Raw genomic sequence first — 23,078 nt, forward strand, 5'->3', positions numbered from 1 at the left:
ATGTCTACAAAAGGTAAGGATATAGTCAATGCAAGGTGATGACTTATGCTCACTAGGAATTCCTCATTGAAGACCAACATTTACAATGATCTATCCCTATCATGATTAAATTTCAAGGATTACCTAGCTTGTTAGCCAATGCTATGGGCTCATTGAATACATCAGTGTAGCACACATGTGGCTTGGAACATCTAATGGCATTGTAGACCTATTATTGCCTCAAACTTCCTTGACCTAAGTGACCATAGTCCCTTTAAGAAGCTAGCCGTGAAGGATCACCTTTATGTAGTTAGTTAGCAAGCTGTGATCTCATTTGTTAATGGAATTAACTAGACAAATCGCTCTACCAACTAAGAATGGCCATGCACCACCACCAATAAAGTCAAGAAAGAGCTCTTAGTCCATCAATCCTTAGTATGTCTAGACCTACTAAGTTTCCCCATGTTGAGTCAAATTAAGTTGTAGGCTCTACTCTTGGTGGTGTTCTTCCATTAATCCCTTTAAGTTTCAAACTCATAACCATACTCTCTCTATAACCTAAAGAGTTTGATTCTCATAAGGTGCTAGCATAGTCCTAAAAGTAATATCCACCAATCCCTAGTCAGCATCATTTATGGTTGAGATTAGGATAGTATCTGATCATCTTTGAGCCCTCAACTTTCATTCTTGATTGGATGAAAACATCCTTGGTAAATGCTTTCATAGTTGTTCATCTTTCTTAAATTCAATAATTTCACCTTTGACTATGAAATTTGAATGCCCTTGATTGTCTTTATTAATCATTACTTCGATCTTGAAGGTCAACACAATAGGATCAAAATCTTATGATGTTATCCTATGCTAATGTATACAAGTGTATGCCTACTTTGAGCACTCTAATTTCTTTAAAGTAATAGTGCTAGATTAATAACCTTACCAATTAAGGTTAGGAGTGCATCATCGATACTAGGGATAAGTATATCAGTGTTCACTATAAGACAGACCAAATGACCTAACCCTAGTTTTAACTACTACCTTTTTAACTACAACAATTTAAATAAATGCTATTGGAGATAGAATTACTATAGTTGCTAGCACCAGACTTGCCCTTTAATTGATCATCATTAAGGGATTTAGATTGTACTCATTCTAATTACCAGACTCTTAAATCCTAATATTGTTATTTATTGTCACTACCTCTCCATGTTAGGATTGGGTAATTTATGCACTTGCTACCTTTTTTGGATGTGGTAGCCATTTCTCAAGCTCCCTCTCTAAAATTGAACCCTGATTCTTTGTCACCCATCACCACCATAGTAGGCCACTATCCTACCATTGAAAGTTGATAGGGCAAAATTTTGAATGATGCGTCATTGGCACAAAGGCTGTGCGATTCATCAAGTTATCATGATTATCAAAGCAATAGGAAAAGCCCGCTTCGACCTTTTTTCTAATAAATGCATCCTTTTCAAAAGTTAAGGTTTGTTTCACATATTAGCTCTAGAATTACTATGGTTATCCGAGTAATAGATACCATCAAACAAACTATAATTGATTTAATGAGCCATTCACAATTACACAATCTAAATTAGTTCATAGTTTCACATGCATGGCTTAATCTTTGAGACAAGCATACTACTACTAGCCAAATCAACTAGGTAGCATTCTTTCAAGATGTTGGCACTGCATGGGCCTCAACAAACCAATTTAGTAGTGGAAAGAGCCAACATAGAGCATAAGCATCATGCATGTCGAGCACGTAAAATGCATAGCATCGAATGAATAAGGGCCAAGAGCCTATGCCTATAAAACGTTCCATATCTAAGAGCACGATTGAACACCAATGCACCAAAGTGGCCACGAAGGTTTAAGAGGCATGCTTAGGACATGGGCATAATTAATGTTTGACCCATAGCCCTTAAGGACACAAGATGGATGCAAGATTGAAAGACGTCATGTTTCTATTGATTTAGGCATGTAGCACAAGATCTTAATTGTGCCCTCAAGGTATGATGACCACATGGGGAGAGATTAAAGAGGATGATGGGTCGATAGTTTTATACATCGAGTATGAAGCCTACCTACACATACAACCATAGCACCACTCATGTGCCCATTAAGTACAAGTGGCAGTATCCATGCACATCGATCCAAAACTTCTAAAAAAATTTTCAAAAAATCTTGAACTGTGAAAAATTTTTAAAATCATAAAAAATAGAGAGCAAGTCATCGTGCCATGAAACTTCACAAGAAGGCTTAGGGGACCGTTATATGAATTTACAAGCCATAAAAATGGCATTAGCATGGCAAAAATATAAAGATGCACATGAACCCACCTATTGCTCGATCGTGCACAAGATGCATAGCCTGGGACCAAGGTACCCACGCATGGTGTATGGCTCAACATGTGCAGTTAGTGCTCAAGGGAACTATCCATACCAGGGGCTAGCATGTGCCAATGGTAGTCAAAGCATGTGTCGATGGTGGTCAACGCATGTGTCGATGCTGGTCGAAGCATGTGTCGAGACTAAGTGCCAACATGTCCTAATGACAGTCAAGGCATGTGCATGTGTCATGGTCCATATACTAGTCCTGGTGTAGAGGTTCTCTCTGAGTCAAGGAATAGTTCCAACTCTAGTAGAATAGGGTCTGACAACTAGGGAGACTAGGCTTGAAGGCATACTAGAGGTCCAAGTCACGAGTAACTAGCCTAGAATAGTGGAATAGGTAATAATCAAGACTCTAGTGGCTTAAGCCCAATGTTTAGGTTTGATAAAATTGAGCCAAGCCTAGGTATGAGTGCTAGTGAGCGTTATATGAATTTACAAGCTATAAAAATGGCATTGGCATGGTAGAAATTTGAAGATGTGCTTGAAACCACCTACTACCCAGTCATGGTACGCATGGTGCATAGCTCAGGCCTAGGATAACTATGCTTGGTGCATGACCTAGCATGTACTGATGGTGTTTAATGGAACTACCTACACAAAAGGCCAACATGTGTGGATGGTGGTTAAAACATATGCCAAGACCAAGGGCCAACATCTCTTAATGGTATTTTAGGTATGTTCATGTGCCATGGACAACAAGTTGTCTAGGCCTAGAGGTCTTTTTAAGTTGAAGATTAGTTCTAGCTCTAGTGGGATAGAGTCGATAGCCAAAAAGACTAGGACTTAAGGTGTACTAGAGGTTTAGGTCATGGGAAACTAGCCCAAAATAGTAGTATGGGTAGTGATCAAGACTTTAGTAGCTCAAGCATAATGTTCAAGTTCAATGAAATTAAGCCAAGCCTAGATGCGGGTGCTAATGAGCATTATATAAATTTACAAGCTATAAAAATGGCATTGGCATGGCAAAAATATGAAGATGTGCCTAAACCCATGTACTATCTGGTCTAACTGCACACGATGCACAGTCCGAGCCCAGGATACCCATGCTTGGTATGCAACCCAGTATATGCTAATGGTGTTTGAGGAAACTACCCACATGAAGGGCTAGCATGTGCCAATGGCAGTCAAACCTTATGCAAAGATCGAGGCCAACATGTCTTGATGGTGGTCAAGGCATGTGCATGTGTCATAGTCCACAAACTAGTCCATGCCCAAAGGTTCTCTTTGAGTCAAGGAGCATTTCTAGTTCAAGTTGGACAAGGTTTGATTGCTAGGGGGACTAGGCCTTGAGGCCTAATGGGAACCTAGGTCATGGGGAACTAGCTTGAAATCATGGTATGGGCAGTGATTAAGACTTCAGAGGCTCAGGCACAGTGTTCAGCTTTGGCAGAATTGAACTAGGCCCAAGTGCGAGCATTGGTAAGCATTTATGTGAATTTATAGGCTATAAAAATGGCATTGGCATGGTAGAAATATGATGTGCCTAAACCCACCTATTACCCAATTGTGGTGTGCATTATGCATGGCTCAAGCCTAGGATACTCGCGTGTGGTGTGCAGCCTAGCATATATCAATAATGATTGATGAAACTACCTGCACAAAGGGTAAACATGTACTAATGGTGGTTGAAGCATATGCTGAGACCAAGGGCCAACATGTCCTGATGGTTGTCAAGGATGGGCTTACGTCAGAGTCTACAAGCTAGTCCAAGACCTAGGGTTCTCTCCGAGTCAAGGAACAATTCTAGTTCTAGTAGGATAGGGCCTGAATGGCAAGAGGACCAGGCCTTAAGGCCTACTTGGGGCCCAAGCTATGGGGAACTAGCCCAAAATAGTGGTATGAGCAGTGATCAAGACTTTAGAGGCTTAGGTATAGTGTTCAGGTTTGGTAAAAGTGAGCCAAGCCTAGGTGCTGGCACCAGTGAGGCCTTATATGAATTTACAAGCCATAAAAATGGCATTGACATGGCAGAAATATGAAAATGTGCCTAAACCCACCTATTACCCAATCATGGTGTGCACGATGCATGGCCTGAGCCCAAGATACCCATGCTTGGTGTATGACCTAGCATGTGCCAATGGTGGTTGAAACATGTGCTGAGACCAAGGGCCAACATGTTTCAATGGCATCCGAGGCATGTGCATGTTCCATGGTCAACAAATTGGTTTGGCCCATAGGGTTTTTCTGAGTCAAAGAGCTATTCCAGTTCAAGTGGGACACAGTTTGATAGCTTAGGGGACCATGCCTTGAGGCATACTGGAGGTCCAGGTTATGGGGAACTGGCTTAAAATAGTGGTATAGGTAATGATCGAAACTTTAGTGACTCAGGCACGATGTTTAGGTTTGGCAAAATTGAGCCAAACCTAGTTGTGGGCACTGGTGAGCATTATATGAATTTACCAGCCATAAAAATGGCATTAACAAAGTAAAAATATGAAGATGTGCCTGAACCTACCTATTACCTGATCATGGTGCGCATAGTGCATGGTTCGAGCTTAGGATGCCTATGCTTGATGGACATTCTAGCATGTGCCAATGGTGTTCAAGGGAGCTACCCACACAAAAGGCCAGCATGTGCCGATGGTGGTCAAATCATGGGTGAAGACCATGGTTCAACATGTCGCAATGGTGGTCGAGGCATGTACATGTGTTACCTGCAAGCTAGTCTAAGCTTAAGGGTCCTCTCTAAGTTAAGGAGTAGTATTAGTTCTAGTGGGAAATGGTTTGATTGCCAGGTGGACCATGCCTTGAGGCCTAAGCCATAGGGAATTAGCCTAGAATACTGGTACGGCCAGTGATCAAAACTCAAAAGGCTTAAGCATGACGTTCAAGTTCAGTAGAATTGGGCCAAGCCTAGGTGTAGGCCTTAGTGAGCACTTATGTGAATTTACAAAACATAAAAATGGCATTCACATTAAAAAAATATGAAGATAGGGCTACACCCAACTATTGCCTGATCATGGTGTGCATTATGCGTAGCCCAGGCCAACATACTCGCGTGTGGTGCATGGCTTAGTATGTGTTGATGGTGTTTGAGGAAACTACCCACACAAAAGGCTAGCATGTGCTGATGGTGGTTCAAACATGTATAGAGACCGAAGGCTAACATGTCTTGATGGTGATTGAGGCATGTGCTTGTATCACAATTTGCAAGCTGGTCCAAGCCCATTGGTTCTCTCTAAGTCAAGGAGAAGTTCCTATTATATCAAAAAAGGGTTCGATTGCTAGGGGGACTAGGCCTTGAGGCCTATTAGAGGCCCAGGTCATAAGGCACTAGCCTAAAATAGTGGTATGGGCAGTGATCAAGACTTCAGAGGCTTAGGCACAATGTTCAAGTTTAGTAGAATTAAGCTAAGCCCAGGTATGGGTGCTAGTGAGCACTTAGATGAATTGACAAGCCATAAAAATGGCATTGGCATGGAAGAAAAATTAAGATGTGCCATAACCCTCATACTTTCCAATCATGGTGTGCAAGGTGAGCAGCCTGAGCCTAGGATACCTACACGTGGTGTGCAACTCAGCATGTGCCAATGGTGTTTGAGGGAACTATCCACATAAAGGACCAACATGTGTCGATAGTGGTCAAAGTATGTGCCAAGACCAAGGGCCAACATGACCCAAAGGTGGTCGAGGCATGTGCATGTGTCGTAGTTCGCTAATTGGTCCAAGCCTAGGGGTACTCTCTAAGTCAGGGAGCATTCTAGTAAGACAAGGTCCAAATACCAAAGAGACTAGACCTTAAGGCCTATTGGAGGCCCAGGTCATGGGGAACTAGCCTAAAATAATGGTACAGGTAGTGATCAAGACACCAAAGTCTTAGGCACATTGTTTAGTTTTAATAAAATTAAGCCAGGGCCAAGTGCAAGTGCTAGTGAGTGCTTATATGAATTTAGAAGCCATAAAAATGGCATTGGCACAATAGATGTGCCTGAACCCTCCTACTACCAGGTCATGGGGTGCATGGTGTGCAACCCAGCATGTGTTGATGGTGTTCAAGGTAACTACTCACACAAAGGGCTAACATGTGCCCCTATGATGGGTCGAAATTGAGTGATGGGCACGTGTGTCACTTCTAGCTCAGATTTTGACTTAGAGTCATTTAGTCATAATCCAACGCATGGTAGCTTTTTGCCACTAGCTCTTCAACCAAGCACAATGACCAATTGTGTAAATCAATGGTTCCTCTCATACTAGGTTGAATTACTAGCATGATGTTGCCATTAGTAGGGTAAAATTAACTTGCCTCATGACAGTCTGAACCCAGTTCACATTCCCTAGTGGTGGGTGAACAATCCAACACTTGGTGAATTCTGCTTCACAATGATAGGAATAGCCAACATCAAAGGATCAAAAAGCAACATCACTATAAATGCTTGGCTGCCACAAGCTAGTTGCCCTATGATAACCTTTTTAACACCTTTAACTTCACATTCTGAAGGTCTAAAGGATCTATAATCCACGCTTTCATGGTTTATTTTTGTACTAGAAATCAAAATCAAATGAGCCTTTACCCTTTTGTTCCATGTGAGATTTTTATTTTTGTTGAGCTCATTTTGGGACACCTGTGTTATCTTTTAATAGATGTGCTACCCTAGCCAAAATCCCCACTTGACAATGTCTTATGCCCAGATTGATTGACCAAGGCCTGCCTTGGGTCCAAAAGAAGGGGTCATGCCTCACCTCCAATTCATGGAATAAGTAAAATAACATTAAAAGTAGTGGTATTTCAATTTCACTCAAGGCCTTCCATTTATCCTACACTGATTAAGTTATTTCCCAAAGTTAGACTATAGCCAAGATCAATAAGGTTTTCTTTCCCTACTATTTCTTTCAAGCCTATTCCCTTGGCTATGGTTTTGATGGATAGTAGGTAGAGACTGTGGGAATCTCATTAATCCATTCATGTGACACACTAATTAGATGATGAGGCATTTGGCTACATTAAAAAGGTCATAGTTACTCTTGTCATTTACCCGTGCTTATTTGAATTTCTTCACTTTGACATTTAGAACACTGGATAGAAATCACATTACGTGAGCATATGCAGAAACCATTGCATTAATTTGTTTTAATTAAATAGGTGGATTCCCTTTGTCTATACCAATTCTAATTTGATTGCTTTCACATAGGAAAGGCCCCTAAGGGAGTAATTCCCAATCCTTTTGACCAGCACATGGCAACCTGCTCTCACCATGAGAGTAGATTGAGCAATGTATCAATAGCTGATAGGTTTGAGATTGGGCCCCTCATGCCTAACCCTTAGAGCTAGTCTTTTTCCCAAGGTTATGGATCCATTTTGCAACTCCCCTTGCCTATATTGTTCCATCGACTAGAAGCTATTCACCTTAGAGACCTGATGCAGTTATAAGTACGACTAGGCATGGATGGCACTTGGTCCTCTAGATGTTTAAGGGCCACCAAAGGCACACTTGACACCATAAAACATGTGGTGCTCTTTTGGTTGTTGGACCCTACCTCCAACTAAGCCATTTCCAAGGTAGGCAAGCCATTAAACAAAAAGGATAACTATTCCTAAGGCCCTCGTCGACTTCTCCAAACTCCCTAATGTTGTCGTTAGCTACTGCATCCTAATTAAGGAATTTTAGCCTAAATCCCTTTCGAAACTCATGCTAGATATGCTATCAGACGAGCTTTCCCTTTCTCTTAGGATCGACTAACCCGTGCCATTCACATGGAACCATTATTCTCTTTGGCCTTCAAAGTTCTTATTTGAATATTGGCTACTACCACCAAGATCTGCACCGATGGTCACTTCACCTAGGTTCACACCCTGGGTTTTGTGATGACTACTGTGTCCTCTTACTCATCGAGGCTTGGCCCTTACCCCAATAACTGGGTATAGGTCACATGCTTAAGTGCCATCCATTTTTTGGGTTAGTTGATTTGGCAAGTGACTTGTTTCACATTCCTTAGTGGATTTTGACTTCCATGACCACCATCCTACTATCTTAATCAACCAACACCCCTTATGGGTTCTAGGTTAGAGCACAATTGGGCACCATAACTTGGCTTCTAGTTCATCTCATATCACCAATTTTGCTTACCAAAAATGGCCTACTTAGATCTCTCGATTCTATGGCATAGCTAAATGAAGCAACCACATTGTCATGAGTCAACATTGTATAGGGCCACGATCGGGCATAGGATGTCATGAGCCACCCATGTATAAGGCCATGATTGAGTAAAGGTGCCAAGGTGGAGGGTAAATCTCATAGGCTAGGAAAAAGTGTCCCTATTTCAAACTTTGTAATGGTTCATGGTAGCATAGGTGTAAAATCTCTTAAGCTCTTTAGAGGGGTGAGCAGTTGACGTATTGTTAGGCTATATCACTAGCTAAGGTATGTGCTAGACCACCCATTTAAGGCTACTCCTCTAAACTCGACGATGGTGGGAAGACTCAATGCTTTTTTTGTACTTATTATACTATTCTTGATATTAATAAAACATTTTTTCTTATGAGAACACCAGGGGTTACCTTGGTGTGCTCCCATTATGTGCCGATATATTGTTGTGTATTCTTGAGATTAACTTATGGCTTGTTGGTTGCCTATTCATATATCAAACTATCCTTGACTGACTTATGTAGAAGTATCCATCTAAGTGCCACACAGTCTATTACTTCATTAAGTGAGAGCTTAGCCTGTGACATGTAGTATTAGAGCACATTTGAGAAGTGCTAGAGAATTTATAAAATGGCTATGAGTGGTGGATTTAATGATCAACAAAGGATCGAGGAGCTTGAGGCCATGGTGGCTACCTTAAAAGCTCATATGGTAACTCATGATCCACTGAAGGGGATCAAGATATCCCAGTGGGAGTTTTCTAATACTCTACCTAACTTGGGTAAGGAGACCAAAGATGCCTTGAGTGTCCTCTAGAGAGAGTTTGAGGAGCTTAGGGCCCAAGTGAGTATGCTACAAATGGCCATGGTCAGGTCAAGTTTTTGCTCGTGGAGAAAGGGAAAAGGGCCAAAGTGCCAAAGCCTCGATGTAATGAGGGGGCAAGAGATGTCAAAGAGCTTGAGAACTTCCTGTTTGACATAAAATAATTCTTTTAGCTTTGCACACATAATCAAAGAAAGATAAAGTTGCAATGGCTTCAATATACCTTGCCATGGATGCCAAGCTATAGTGGTGTTCAAAATTTGTAGGTAATGAATGCCCTATTAAAACTTGGGCAAATTTTGAGCAAGAGTTGAAAAATGAGTTCTTCCCTGAGAATGTGGAGTATATGGCCTGAATGATGCTTCCAGAATTAGTGTGAACAAAACAATGTGAGAGTTTTTAAGGAGCTTTTCTACCTTGGAGTTGGACATTAGAGACAACTCTAAAAAATACAAGATGTTCTAATTCCTAGAGGGCCTCAAACCTTGGGCTAGGATGGAATTACAAAGATAAAAAGTGCAAGATGTGGCCACGACTATGGCTGCCACCAAACATCTTAATGACTATAACAATGCCCCTTCAAAATGAAAGAACCATCTATCAGGTGGCAATAACTCCAACTTTGGGAATGGTAGAAAAATGGTCAAAATAGATAGACCCTTCAATGAACGATTAGATAAGATGCCTACTAGTTGAGACAATACCCAACCCAAGGCAAACAATGTATCAAATTTCAATCTGAAGCAACTGCCAGCTTGTTTCTTATGCAAGGGGTCACATTAGGTGGCCAAATGCCCACGTAGAAATGCCTTTAATGCTTTGAGAGCCTTCTTTCAAGAGTCCTCCAAAGTAGTCAAAACTGTTGAAGAAGTTAAATGGAGCCATCATGGATGGGCTCAATATGGTTCCTTAATACCTTTTGTACCCAACTAAAAATGATAAAGAAAGAATCTGTGAGAGGTTCGATGTATGTGGACCTAGTACTCAATGGTAAAACCATAAACGCCATGGTAGATATAGGTGTAATTGATACCTTTATCAAACTAGAGAAAGCAAAAAGGTGTGGTCCCTAGGTTAATAAACACTGTGGGCAAATGAAAGCAGTTAACTCGTTAGCCTTTGTGATCAGTGGAAGCTCTAAAAGTGTGATAAGCAAGTTAAGGCCATGGAATGGAAATGTAGACTTCATGATTTCCCTCATGGATGACTTTGATGTTATCCTAGGATTGGGCTTCATGATGTTGGATCTGGCAGTCCCAATCCCTACTGCTAGTTGTTTATTGTTCTTGGGGGAAAGGTTATGTGTTGTGTCAGCCACAATCCTCCATAAGAATAGAAAGAAAATGATTTCAACATTACAATTCAAGAAATGAGTAAAGAGAAGGGAGCCTTCTTATATTGCTATGCCAATTTACAAAGATGGGATTAATGAGAGTTTGTGGTTATGTATGGACTATAGTGCATTGAACAAAGTCACTATGAGAAACAAATATCCTATTCCTCTTATTACAGATTTGTTTGATCAACTAAGATAGGCCAAATGCTTCTTCAAATTAGACTTGAGATCTGGCTATCATCAAGTTAGAATTGCTAAAAGAGATGAGCCAAAAACCATTTATGTAATGTAGTATGGTGCATTTGAATTTCTTGTTATGCTTTTTGGATTAACTAATGCCCCTACCATATTTTGTACCTTGATGAATCAAGTGTTCCATGACTATCTTGACAAGTTTGTGGTCATCTATTTAGGTAACATACTAGTCTATAGTTCTACCTTGGAAGAGCACCAAGAGCACCCACATCTTATGTTTCAAATACTTCAAGACCATTAATTGTATGTTAAATGATAAAAAAGTGCATTTGCTCAAACATGAATTCACTTCTTAGGCTATAATGTTAAACAAGGCCACATTCGAATGGACATGGAAAAAGTTAGGGTTATCAAAGATTAGGCAACACCAAAGAATGTTAGGTGAACTCCATTCATTTTTGGGGTTAGCTAACTATTATAGGAGATTTGTGGAAAGATACTATCATAGAATCATGGCTCTCATGGAGCTATTGAAAAAGAAGCATAAATGGTGTTGGACAAGTGAATGTCAAGAGGTTTTTGAGGGCTTGAAGAAAGCCATGATGAAGGACCTTATCTTAACTCTCCCTTACATTAGGAAGCCTTTTGAAGTTTAACCAAATGCATCTAATTTCGCTATTGGGGGAGTGCTTTTACAAGAATGGCACCCTATAGCATTTGAAAGTCAAAAGTTAAGCGAAGCTAAAATGTAATATATGGCTCAAAAGAAAGAACTTCTAATGATAATCCATTGTTTGAAACCATGGCGGCATTATTTGTTAGGTTCACAAGTCGTAGTTAAGATAGACAATACGATAGTTAGTCATTTTCTCACCTAACTAAGGCTCATGGCTAAGCAAGCTAGATGGTAGAGTTTCTAGCTGAATTTGAATTTTGTTTTGAGCACACAACTAGAATAACCAATCAAGTGGTAGATGCACTGAATAGATAGGCAAAGCTAGCTACCCTTAGGAGAATTGCCTTGATGGTAGCTAGTAAAGTCACAATAGATATTCATAAGCTAATTGAAGATAATCTAAAGAAAGATCCACAAGCAAGTGCCATCCTGAGCTAGTAGAAGAAGGGAAGTCCAAGTACTTTTGGCAAGAAAATGGGGTTTTATTGACAAAAGGTCCTTGGTTGTTTGTGCCAAAAGTAGGAGGTCTAAGATAGATGCTAGGGAATGCCATGATACACCATAGGCAGGTCACCTTGGTTGGCAACGTACTTTAGCTTTACTAAAACAAAACTATTGTTGGCTTCACATATGGCAAGATGTGATGGACTATACAAAGACTTGCCATATTTACCAACAGGACAAAGTTGAAAAGAAGAAACCGACAGGCATACTTGAACCATTACTTATGCCCACAAAACTTTAGGTAAGTTTCTCCCTTGACTTCATATTGGGCCTTCCTAAGGTTGGTGATCTTGTGTCTATTCTAGTAGAGATTGACCATTTCTTTAAATATGCTACATTGATAAAAGTATTACATTATGGAAGATATGGCTTGAATAATATTTAAACATGTACTCAAGTATTAGGGCCTTTCTGAAAACATTGTTAGTGACAGGGATCCAAGATTCACTAGTCATTTTCGAGAGAATTTTTCAAGATCTTGGTATCTCAGCTCGACATCTTTTCAAGTTATCACTTGCAAGCTAATGGTCAAACTAAATGATTTAATGGGTTATTGGAAGAGTACTTAGGACACTTTGTTCAAGCTAATTAGAAGAATTAGCCTTTATTGTTGAATGTAGCTTGGCTTTGTTTTAATTCCAACAAATGTTCTTCCATAAAAGAAAGTCCATTTAAAGTGTTCACTGAATAACTACGAAGACCACTACATACATCCCTTGAGCCATATCGAGCAAAGAATCCATGACCCTTTAACCTTAGCAAAAAATCAATACAAAACACAGAAATTATGCAAGTAGACTTAGAAAAGGCATTGAACCACATGAAGAAATGGGCAGATAAGGGTCAAATGGCATAGCAATTCAAAGTTGGTGATCTTGTTTTTATCAAATTAGTGCCTAAAAAAACTAGGTTCCTAAAGAAGCAGGATCATAGGTTGGAGCATAAGTATTAGGGCCCAGTGAAGATCCTTTCCAAAGTTAGGAATGCCTCTTATAAAATCGACCCACCAAAATGGATGAAGGTGCACCCAGTGTTCCATGTGAACAACTTAAAGCCCTATCATGCAAACCCCATAGATACAAGTTGAGGTGAATCAACTAAAGTTGCCATTACCATGAGGCCACCATCAGAACATCGACTTAAAGAGATTTTAGTTGACAAGGTATCTTGAGTATCTCAAAGAATAGTTCACGAATATTTAGTGGACTGGGAGAGCTTAGGACTAGAAGAAACTAGTTGGGAGAGAGATCATGTCCTCCACGTATTCAAGCAAAATATTGAAGAATTCTATGCCAACAAGTCAATGAGGTCATCGACCAAATAGGTAGGGGAAGATGTCATGAGCCAACCTTGTATTGGGCCACAATTGAGCATAGGATGTAATGAGCCACCCATATATAGGGCCATGACTAAGTAAAGGTGCCAAAAATGAGGGTAGATCTCATTAGCTTGGAAAAAGTGTCCCCATTCAAACTTTGTAATGATTCTTAGTAGCATCAATATAAGATCTATTAATCTCTTCCAAAGGGTTAAGCAATCGACATATTATTGGGCTACCTCACTGACTAAGGTACATGTTAGACCACCCATCTAGGGCTACCTCTCTGGCCCCAATGATGGTGGGAAGACTCGGTGCTCTTTTTATACTTGTTATACTTTCTTGATATTAATAAAACAATTTTTTCTTATGGGAACATCGAAAGTTGCCTTGGTGTGCTCCTAATATGGCCCAATATATCGTTATATATTCTTAAGATTAATTTGTGGCTTGTTGGTTGCCTATTTAGATATCAAACTATCATTGGCTACTTGTGGGGAAGCATCCATCCAAATGCCACATAGTCTATTACTTCATTAAGAGAAAGCTTAGCTAGTGACACAAGCCATCTTGCCTATTTATAGTTTGAGAATAGATCGAGGGAGTTGTCCATCGAATGCCTCTAATTATTGGCTTTACCCTATAGAACATGCCAAAGGCTCTAACTATCTTAAAGGAAACTTCAGAGGGAACCAGCTATAGATGATTCGATTAGTCTTTCACCCCTATACCTAAGTCATACAAATAATTTGCACATCATTATAATTGCAAGCCTCCACCAAAGTTTCATTTGGTTTTGCCTGTTTAGGCATAGTTCACAATCTTTTGGGTTCTAATAGGCAGCTCACACTTGAACCCTTCATAAAAAAGTTCAAGGTCAGTTGGTAGTGCACCTGTGAGAGATCCTACCAATCAACTTCCTTGCACCTTATGGGTGTTTTAGCTCATTGACTAACACACATGTTAGACTCTTTGGTCTGTGTTTGAAAATGGGTCAGATGGTGAGACCACAGGCTAATGCCTAGAGCATGCCAGTGTTAAGGCATACCGAGATGATTTGTGCTGCATTCCATGATCACGGTGATAACATCTCTATAAGCATATCGAAAGCCTAGGCTTGGGCCACCTTCATGACCCATGTCTATCCATGCCTTGAGCTGATCAGCGAATCGGCCCTCACTATTCCACATCTGATCAAGGTGCATTGTCAACCCCCATCTACTTCTCTTTCGATAATTTTAAGCATTTTTTAACTCTTTTTTCAAAGTCTTTTTCATCTTTCCCTCATAGTACTTGTTTGCTATCGGTCTCTCACCCATATTTAGCCTTGGATAGAATTTACCCCTTGACTAGGGTTGCATTCCCAAATAACCCAACTCACAGACAATGCCTAGCGCTATGAAAAGGTCTAGGCACAATAAGGCTCTCACCCTCTTAGCACCCCTTTTTAGCGTACTTGGGCCCAGTCCACCATTGAAGACACTTTTTCATACTACAATTTAGACACTGAAGGTGTCCAATTCTCAAGCTGGGCTATTCTCAGTTTGCTTGTCACTACTAGAGGAATCTTGGTTAATTTCATTTCCTTCACTTATTGATATGCTTAAACTTAGTGGGTAATCTTGCCTAACCTAAGGTCATGATGTGAGCATCGACCAAGTGATACAATGGATCTAATAGGGTCTGGGTGGACAACAAGTACATGTCATCAAATATAAGGCACATTAAGGGCTTTACCACTAATGGTCACAGTGCTATCATTGCCAGGGACTCACTTTTAGGCCAACCATGACTGACAAGATCACAAGAGGCCATCTTCCACCCCTTTCACCTAGAGCTCAATGGATAGGAGTTTAGAAAGGGTGACAATGCATGACACCCAGGCAAACGTGCCCTCGACCTAATGGCTTAGGGCATAACTTGCATTCAAAGACTCGATAGTTCATAGGATTTTGCAATTCACACCAAGTATTGCATTTCACTACATTCTTCTTTAATGTAAGAGTTGAGATATCCATTGTCGAGAGTCGTTTTTGGTTTTTTATGACAAAAAGAGTCACAATGCTGACTATGCACACATCACGAATAGGATGATGTTGGCACATGCATTCTTTTTCATTCTGGTTCTTTGGTACAATTCACACTATGGCTTTGTTATTCAGTCATAGGCAGTAATACCAATCATTTCACCCCTCCAAGAGGTAGAATGAAATGTCACACCCACCTGAGGCTAAAAAGGGCTTAGGGCATGAATGCACCCTCACCCTTTTGGTGTTTCATTATCGTGTTCATGAGTCATTCATTAAGTGGGTTTCAATAATGATCCTTTGGACAATGATCCTTCTGTATGTTCACCTACTGAAACCTTGTTACGACTTTTTCTTCCTCTAAATGATAAGGTTCAGTGGACTTCCCGTGATATCATAAGTAGTGAATTGTCCATGTCACCATGATTCGAACACTTCATCAAACCATTAAATCGGTAGGAGCAATGGGTGGTGTACAAAGGGTAGGGACGTGCTCAACATGAGTTGATAACTTACACTTACCAGGAATTCCTTGTTCAAAGCCAACAACTACAATGATCTATCCCCATCACGATGAAATTTCAAAGATTACCTAGGCTTGTTAGCCAAGGCTATAGACTTTTTGAATACATCAATGTAGCGAGTGTGCGGCCAAGAACATCTAATGGCATCACAAACCTATTATTGCCTCAAACTTTCTCAGCCTAGGTGGCCATAGTCCCTCTAAGAAGCTAGCCATGAAGGATCACCTCCGCGTACCTAGTTAACAGGTAAAGGTGTTATTCTTTAATGAAGTTAACTAGACAAATTACTTCACCAACTAAGAATGGCCATGCACCACCACCCATAGAATAAAAAAAGAGCTCTCAATATGTCAATCCTTACTATGTCTAGACCTAGTAAGTTTCCCTTTCTTAAGTTAAATTAAGCCACACGTTGTACTCTTACTGATGCCCTTTTATCAATTCCTTTAAGTTTCAACCTTGCGACCATACTCTTCCGAAACCCAAAGACTTTGATTTCTCATAAGGTGTTGGTGGAGTTCTAAAAGCAATATCCATCGATCCTTAGTCGAAATCATTTATGGTTGAGACTAGGATGGTATTTGATCATCTTTAAGCCTTAACTTTCATTATTGATTAATGAAAACATCCTTAGCAAATGCTTTTGCAATTGTTCATCTTTCATAAATCCAAAAATTTTACCTCTAACTATGAATTTTGAAAGCCCCTAATTGTCTCTGTTAATCATTACTCCTATCTCAAAGGCTAACACACTAAGACTAAAAGCCTATGATGTTATCCCATACTAATGTATACAAGCACAAGCCTACTTTGAGCACTCTAATTTCTTCAAAGTAACAATGTTAGAGGAATGATTTGGCCAATTAAGGCTAGGAATGCCTCACCAATAGTAGGGAAGAGTAGCTTGGTGCTCACTATGAGGTGGAACGCATGACCCAATCCTAGTTTCAACTATAAGCTTTTTAACTGCAAAAACTTAAATATATGCTATTGGAGCTGGAATTGTCGTAACTGCTAGCTCTAGACTTACCTTCGAATGGATCCCCTTAAGGGATTTAGATTGTACTTATTTCAATTACTAGACTTATAAAGCTTGGTATTGTTGTTTATTTTCACTACCTCCCTATGTTAGGATTGGGTAATCTATGCACCTGCTACCTTCCTTAGAAGTGGTAGACGTTTCTCAAGCTCTCTCTTTAGAATCAAACCCTAATTCTCCATCACCCATCACCACTATAGTAGGCCATTGTCCTACTATCAAAAGTTGATAGGGCAATATTTTGAATGATGCATCTTTGGCATATAGGTTGTGTGACCTATCAAGTTATCATGAATTATCAAAGTAATAGGCAAAGCCTGTGTAGACCTTTTATCTAATGAATGCATCCTTTCCAAAAGTTGGGGTTTGTTGCACATATTTGCTCTAGAATTACTACAGTTATCCTATTAGTAGATACCATCAAATAACTTATAATTGATTTAATAAGCCATTCATAGTTTCACTATCTAAATTAGTTCAAACTTACATAAGCATTGCTTAATCTTCGAGACAAGCATATGACTACTTGGCAGGATCAACCAAGTAAGCATTCCTTTAGGATATTGGCACTGCATAGGCCTCAATGCACTGACTGAGAGACAGAGATAGCCACCACAAAGCATAAGCATCATGTGTGTCAAGCTCATAAAAATGCATAGCAATAGATATGCAAGGGTCGAAAGCCTGTACCCATAAAACATTCCACATCTAATAGCACAATCAAACACTAGTGCACCAATGTGGCTATAGAGTTTTGGGTGGCACACTTAGGACACAACATGTGATTGAGGTTTGAACCAAAGCCCTTAAAGATACAAGAAGAATGATGGATTGCAAGACATCCAGTTACATCAATTTAGGTATGTAGCATAGGATCTCGATTGCACCCCTAAGGTACAATGACCACATAGAGGGAGATTGAAAAGGATGATGGGTTGACAATTTGATGCATCGAGTATAGAGCCTGCCAACATGCATAATCATAACATCACTTATATGCTTATTGCATACAAGTGGTAGCATCCATGCACACTAGTCCACAACCCACCCAATCAATTACTCGATGAGCGAGAAGAGGAAATGATGTAGGAGGCCATGCCATAACCACTTCGCATGGGAAAAACATAAGCAAGGGCCATAAGACTGCCCTTGCCATCCAATAGGCAACAATGGCACGACACCACCAATGCTTGGTCTAGTCGAGATAGCACACGAAACCTCTGCAGCCACCACCCTAAGGGGATATTGCTTGATTTTAGGATTTGTTCATAGGGTGTTTGGTAGCATGGGCTACATGCACGGGTGGTCGATGATAAGGGACCATGAGACTGCCAAATACTCAAGAGACTTAGCCAGACTAAGTCAATGGTTGCAGCTTCTACTTGCACCACTTTAAGAAGATATTGCCCAATTTAGGGACTTGGTCTAGGGTTTAAGGAAGCATCAATCATAGGCATGAGCTTGAGCTCGGCACAATTGAGCCTTTTTTTCCATATGCAGACCAACCAGTTAAGGCCATGAGCTCTTATAGGACACTAAAGCAACTAGCTGCTTGACAACATGATCGAAAGGCATGCATGGCCTGGATTTTGCTCTAAAGACATTGTCATGGATGTTTGCAACAACAAGCCTATCATGCACACCTATTCCCTCATTGGGGGAAAAAAAGGGACAGACAATCACCCTTAAAAGGCATGATAGATTTTACAGATATGTTAGCAGTAGACATTAAAGTGTCTATAATAGGGAACTTCTTTCAAACAAGCATATCTTGCACAAGGGTTTGTAAATGTTGATGGTGGTTAAGGCATGTGCCCGTATCAAGGCCCAGCATATGCTGATGGTGTTCAAGGCAAGTGCTCGTAGCAAAGGCCAGCATATGTTGATGGTGTTTGAGGTAACTACCTACACCAAAGGCCATTTTCTACCAATACTAATCGAGGCATGTGCCTTCACCAAGGGCCTGTATGTAACAATAGTGGTCAAGGCAATTACCCATACCAAAGCTAGCTAGTGCCAATGGTGGTTGAGGTAGGTGCCTTACCAAAGGCCAGCTCATGCTGATGATGGTCAAGGTATGTGCCTATACCATATATCGGCATATGCTCGTACCATATACCGACATGTGCCCGTACCATGTCCTAATAATGGTCGAGGCCTTGGCTAAAGTTTGATTCTGGGCCCTGATGCACATGCTAGGCTCAGGCATATACTGGTATCATATTTTTTGCCTAGGGCACCATCACCGAAAGATTGTTGGAGAACCTAGTCAATGGCATTGAGGGTTTCAATGATTGAGGAAGGGGACCAGGAGGCATGTGCACATGATGTATAATGGGTGCTAGTCTTTAGCCCTTATATTGACCCTTTATCCCCAAAGAACCTCAACAACTCACAACCCTTTAAAAAAGCATAAGAGCTTTTATAGGTTTGCAACCAGTAGCCATTCAAGTGTTTAAAATGGGGATGCTTTTTTCAAATGGCCATAAGATCTTTTACACTATGAGTTCTTAGCTAAATTTTTTTATGGATGCCTACAAAAATACAAGTATCATGTATACTAAATTTAGGGCCAAAAATCCTTTTAAAAGAATTTAAAAAAATCCCAAACCATGAAAAATTTTAAAAATCATGAAAAACAAAAAATGAGTCATCTTGCCATGAAACTTCACATGAAGGCATAGGGGACTGTTATATGAATTTACAAGCCATAAAAATGGCACTGGCATGGAAAAAATATGAAGATGTGTTTGAACCCAACTATTGCCCAGTCATGGTTTGCATGATGCATAGCCCAGCATGTACCAATAATATTAGAGGGAATTACCTACACCAAGGGCCAACATGTGTCACTGGTAATCAAAGCATGTGCCAAGACCAAAGGCCAACATGTCTTGGTGGCAGTTGAGGCATGTGCATATGTCACAGTCTGTAAGCTGGTCTAAAACCAAGAGTTCTTTTCGAGTAGAGAAATAGTTCCAATTCTAGTAGGACGAGGTCTGAAAGCTAGGGAGACCAAGCCTTGAGGTGTACTAAAAGTCCAGATCATGAGGAATTAGCCTAGAATAATGGAATAGGTAGTGATCAAGACTCTAGAGGCTTAGGCCTAATGTTCAGGTTTGACATAATTGAGCTAAGCCTAGCGGTGTGTGTGTGTGTGTTAGTTGGCATTTTATGAATTTATAGGCAATGATCAAGACTCTAGAGGATTAGGCTCGATGTTCAGGTTTGGAAAAATTAAGCCAAGCCTAGGTGCGGGTGTTGGTTAGCATTTTATGAATTTACAAGCCATAAAAATGGCATTTGCATGGTAAAAATATGAAGATGTGCTTGTGTCATTGGTCAAGAGTCAAGCTTCAGGTTTGCACAACTCCAAGACTCAAGAATGGACTCTTCTGCATCCCAAATTAGCCTAACATAAGAAACGGTGTATAGGCACTTTAGACTACAAGGCTTGGCCACCTAGTAAGTTACGAAATGAAAGGCCACAATAAGTGCTTACAGAAAGGCTAACAAAAGAATAAAACAAAGTTTAAGGCAAAAGTAAGGATGTTATTACTCAATGGTTCTAGTGTGTGTACAATAAGGATAAAAATCTCTCTATTTATAACTGAGTCCCCCTTATAATTAGTGCCAAGATACATTTCTAAACTCTAGGGATTACACTAGCTTGAATCCTATGATTTTAGGAGATAAGATATAATTCTTGATTCTAAGGGATTGGTGTTGCTTCATAATCTTCGAGTTGATAATATCATGCTAAATATTAGGCCTTCTAGAAACTGATCCTCCTAGGATTGTGTTCAGGTGTGCCCATACTTGGGCTCGACCATGTACCTACTCCTTAATCATCAATGTTCTCACCTAGGTTTGATTAGATGCTGGTGCAATGCTCATCAACGCCTACCCCTGGGCCTAGCTTAATCCTACCCAACTTAAACACCTTTCCTAGGCCTTTAGAGTCTTTATCACTACCTATCCCATTATTTTGGGCTAGTTCCATATGACCTAGACATTTAGTGAACCTAAAGGCCTGGTCTCCTTAAATGTCAAACTCTATCTCGTTAGAACTTGAACTGCTACTTAACTTGAAGAGAATACTTTGGCTTGTACTAGCTTATGAACGTTGACACTTGAACCCACCTACTGCTTGGTTGTGGTGTACATGGCGCATGACTATGGCCTAGGATACCTGCACTTAGTGCACGACCTAGCATGTGCCGATGATGTTCGAGGGAACTACCCGCACAAAGGGCCAGTACATGCCAATGATGGTTGAAGCATATGCTAAGACCAAAGGTGAACATGTCCCGATGGCAGTCGAGGCATGTGCATGTGCCATGGTTTGCAAGCTAGTCTAGGCCTAGAGGCTCTTTTTTAGTCGAGCAACAGTTCCAATTCTAGCGAGACAAAGTCTGATAGCTAGGGAGACTAGGCCTTGAGGCATACTGGAAGTTTAGGTCTAGGGAAGTAGCCCAAAATAGTGGTAAGAACAGTGATCAAGACTCTAATGGCTCAAGCACGATGTTCAAGTTTAGTGGAAATGAGCCAAGCCAAGGTGCAGGAGCTAGTAAGCATTATATGAATTTATAAGCCATAAAAATGGCATTAGCATGGCAAAAGTATAAAGATGTTCATGAACCCATCTACTACTCGATCATGGTACGCATAGTATATAACCTAAGCCCAGGATATCTGTGCTTGGTGTATGGCCTAGCATGTGCCATTGGTGTTCAAGGAAACTACTTGCACAAAGGGCCAGCATGTGCCAATGGTGGTTAAAGCATGCACGAAGGCCAAGGGCCAGCATCCTTTAATGGTGGTCAAGGCATATGCATGTGTCATAATTCATAAGTTGATCCAGGCCTAGGGTTCTCTTTGAGTCAAGGAGCAATTCTAGTTCTAATAAGAAAAAATGTTTGATTATAAGGGGAACTAGCCTTTGAAGCCTACTGAAGGCCCAGGTCATAAGGAACTAGCCCAAAATAGTGGTACGAGCAGTGATCAAGACTCTAGAGGCTTTAGCACGGTGTTCGGGTTTGGCAAAATTGAGCCAAGCCTAAGTGCGGGCACTAGTGAGTGCTTATGTGAGTTTATATGCCATAAAAATGGCATTGGCATGGCAGAAATGTGAAGATGTGTAGGAACCCACTGACTGCCCAATCATGGTATGCATTGTATGAGGCTTGGGCCCAGGATACTCATGTATGGTGCACGGCCTAGCATGTGTCAATGGTGTTCAAGGGAACTACTCACACAAAGGGCCAACATGTGTTATTGGTGGTCAAAGTATGTGTCAAGACCAAGGGCCAACATATCCTGATGGTGGTTAAGGCATGTACTTATATCATGGTTTACAAGCTAGTCCAGGCCCAAAGGTTTTCTCTAAGTTGAGGAACAGTTCCAATTCTAGTAGAAAAGGTTCCAACTACTAGGGGGACTAGGCCTTGAGACCTACTGGAGGCCCAGGTTATGGGGCACTAGCAAATAATAATGGTATGGGCAGTGATCAAAACTCTAAAGGCTCAAGCATGGTGTTCGGGTTCCAAGAAATTGAGCCAACCTTAGGTGCAGGTGCTAGTGAACATTTAGATGAATTTGCAAGTCATTAAAATGGCATTCGTATGGCAAAAATGTAAAGATGTGCCTTAACCCACCAACTGCTTGATAGTAGTGTGCATGGTATATGTTCTAGGCCCAGGATATCACATTCAGTGCGTGGCCTAGCATATGCCAATGGTGTTTAAGGGAACTACTTATACAAAAGGCTAGCATGTGTTGATAGAGGTCAAATTATGTGCAAAGGCTAAGGGCCAACATGTCTCAATGGTGGTCGAGGCAAGTGCATGTGTCATGATCTAAATGCTGGTCCATGACCCAATGTTCTCTCTGAGTCAAGGAGTAGTTCCAGTTCTAATAAAAAAAGGTCTAATTGCCAAGGGGACCAAGCCTTAAGGCCTACTAGAGGCCTAGGTTGAGGGCACTAGCCTAGAATAGTGGTATAGGCAGTGATCAAGACTCTAGAGGCTCAGGCACAGTGTTTAAGTTTTATAGAATTGAGCCAGGCTCAGGTGTAGGCACTGGTGAGCACTTAGATGAATTGAGGCATGTGTATGTGTCATGGTCTGCAAGCTAGTCCAAGCCCAAGGGTTATCTTTAAGTTGAGAAATAGTCTCAATTCTAGT

The 23,078-nt window shown here is 40.7% G+C and overlaps 1 non-coding gene and 3 pseudogenes across 1 annotated transcript; all 4 read right to left on the reverse strand.

The window, feature by feature from the left end:
* Positions 1 to 3: 3 nt before the first annotated feature.
* Positions 4 to 1,637, reverse strand: LOC149517849 (18S ribosomal RNA; annotated as a pseudogene).
* Positions 1,638 to 6,280: 4,643 nt separating this feature from the next.
* Positions 6,281 to 14,943, reverse strand: LOC149517850 (25S ribosomal RNA; annotated as a pseudogene).
* Positions 14,944 to 15,176: 233 nt separating this feature from the next.
* Positions 15,177 to 15,332, reverse strand: LOC149517851 (5.8S ribosomal RNA). Its single transcript, XR_016344333.1, has one exon. It is a non-coding gene; the product is annotated as a 5.8S ribosomal RNA (ribosomal RNA).
* Positions 15,333 to 15,635: 303 nt separating this feature from the next.
* On the reverse strand, positions 15,636 to 17,439 carry LOC149517852 (18S ribosomal RNA; annotated as a pseudogene).
* Between the last annotated feature and the right edge of the window lie 5,639 nt (positions 17,440 to 23,078).

This window comes from Durio zibethinus, chromosome 8 (assembly GCF_047325235.1).
Source record: "Durio zibethinus cultivar Kanyao isolate XHJ-2024 chromosome 8, ASM4732523v1, whole genome shotgun sequence".
In the NCBI taxonomy this organism is placed as follows: domain Eukaryota; kingdom Viridiplantae; phylum Streptophyta; class Magnoliopsida; order Malvales; family Malvaceae; genus Durio; species Durio zibethinus.